The sequence below is a fragment of the Miscanthus floridulus genome, chromosome 1, assembly GCF_019320115.1.
Source record: "Miscanthus floridulus cultivar M001 chromosome 1, ASM1932011v1, whole genome shotgun sequence".
Lineage (NCBI taxonomy): Eukaryota > Viridiplantae > Streptophyta > Magnoliopsida > Poales > Poaceae > Miscanthus > Miscanthus floridulus.
In genome coordinates, this window is record NC_089580.1 from 138,027,590 (window position 1) to 138,029,954 (window position 2,365).

At 48.9% G+C, this 2,365-nt stretch overlaps 1 long non-coding RNA gene across 1 annotated transcript; it reads left to right on the forward strand.

Moving 5' to 3' along the window:
• The first annotated feature begins 1,345 nt into the window (after positions 1–1,345).
• LOC136495115 (uncharacterized) lies at positions 1,346–1,914 on the forward strand. Its single transcript, XR_010768901.1, has 3 exons — positions 1,346–1,469; positions 1,553–1,742; positions 1,832–1,914. It is a non-coding gene; the product is annotated as an uncharacterized lncRNA (long non-coding RNA).
• Positions 1,915–2,365: the final 451 nt, after the last annotated feature.

Sequence of the window (2,365 nt, forward strand, 5' to 3'; positions counted from 1 at the left end):
CCTATGGACTGCTGGTGGCCCTGTACACTTGTTGGCCTGTGTTCGTGATCCCCCTCAATCTCCCCCCCCCCCGATGTCATGTTTCAACCCAAGAACGTATTCTTGTCACTGATAATTCCTGGACACCCAGGGAACAAGATGGGTTTGTTCATGGAGCCTCTCATTGATGAATTGATCCTTGCTTGGGAAAAGGGGGTATTGACATACGACCGAGCTACAAAGAAGAACTTCACAATGCATGTGTGGTACCACTACTCCCTGCATGACTTCCTAGCGTATGGCATATTCTGCGCGTGGTGTGTTCACGGGAAGTTCCCATGCCCAATATGCAAGACAGCTATGAGGTTCACTTGGCTGAAGAGGGGTGGCAAGTTTTCTTCGTTTGACCAACATCGTCAATTCCTCCCTCTTGACCATCCATTCAGACAAGACGTCAAGAACTTCAGGAAAGGGGTTCAAGTCACCGACCTTGCACCTCAGATGATGACCGGTGCCGAGGTCCATGCTAAGATAGAGGCTCTCAAAGATGATAAAGAGAAAGGTGGTTTTATTGGATATGGTGAGGAACACTAGTGGACTCACAAATCAAGCTTGACTAGGCTCCCCTATTTCAATGAGCTTCTTCTTTCACACAACATTGATGTAACTGCCTGTCCCAAATGATGAGGATTACAACTTTGACCCAAACACATGGGAGTTCTATCAACCAGAGGGGCTAGAAGGGAGGTTTGACATAGACATGTTTTCGCTGATGGGCATGGAAGTAGACAATGACATTGATCAGGACGATGGAGATGAGGACGACAGAGAAGAGGTGCAAAATGCTAAGGACTCATGAATGCTTGAGCGATTACAGTTAGGCGATGACAATGATGACAACGATGGAGATGAGCCGATTTACTTGACAATATTGATAGTGATGACGCCACCTATGATCCAGCCGCTGCCGATCGTGAAGAATATTTCTAATTCATGTAATACTATATTATTATTATTATTATTATTATTATTATTGCAATTATGTTTTGTTCATTTTGCATCTCTTTATAAGTACTTATAATTTAACTGTGCTAATTGGTTTACTCTTTGAAATTACAGGCACTCGACAAAATGCCGGGCGGAAGGTAGGCCCGTCAGGGGGGTCGACTCCCTCTACATGAGGGAGCGCTCACCACCCCACGCCGAGGAGGACCCCTTGCCAGAGCCGCCGACGAGGAGGACGAGGAGCGGCCGCCCCTGCGGCTGTCCGAGGACGAGGACGACCAGGCGGTGGGCCTGCACATAGGAGGGGGTGGCACTTCCTTTGACTCGTCGGACCACGGGGAGGTGGCGACAGTGACAGCAGGGGGTTCCACTTGCACTGCCTCTGGCTCTACCTCGTCGGGAGTCTACTTGCGTGGGCCCTCATAGCTTCCGGTGCGGCCGATCCCACTTCATCGGCACCCGGTGATTCAACCCAGCGGTGACAAGTAAGTATTTTTTCACTACTATTTTATATGACATGTTGAAAATCGAACTGGAGACTAACAATTCTTCTTAATGACTCTTGCAGCAACTGGGAAGTTGTGTCCAGAACGGGCCAACACATCAATGGCACCCTAGGCCTTCTAATTCGGCAGCACTACCTTGGCATGGTCACCTATGCCTCGGTGACTTCACCGCCCTGGACATGGGACCACTTCTACGTCGCCGAGGACAGCGAGTTTGGCACCATTGCGGCGCGGATCAAGGCTGAGTTCTGGGTGAGTCTTCATCCCACTAAATTAGTCAATACTACACATTCATTGGTCATTCTTGAAATAATGAAACGATACATGATGTCTGTATGTAGGACTTCTTCAGGTGCGATGAAGGGTTTGAGGACCGGGCGGCATGAGTGCAGGACAAGGTCTATAGGTCCCGACTCTCGGATCTGTACCACGAGACGTGGCTCCAGTGCATCATCAACTACAGCGCTGACGTCCTTGGTTAGGTGGTGGGGAAGGCTGATGCTAGGACTAGGATGCTCACCAAGGAGCAGTACCTCTCTATAAGTACGAAACATTAATACTGACTCCTTCCATGAAGAATAGGTAGGCTTTATTTCATCTTCTGACATATCAATAACTTGATGGCATGCAACAATGTCCTGATTGGTGCGCCAGGCACCGCCTCTGTTGGGAGGCCATTGTGGACAGGTCGCTCTCGGAGGAATGGGCGAAGAAGCACAACATCTATCGAGACTGCCGCCTGTAGATGGGTGGGGTGCCACACCACCAAGGCAACCGAAGCCTCAGCGCGTATGCCCAGACATGGGTAATCTTCTTTGTGTTTTCATCTTTATTTATTTATTCTAACGCTCAATTCTCATTACTTGTAATCATCT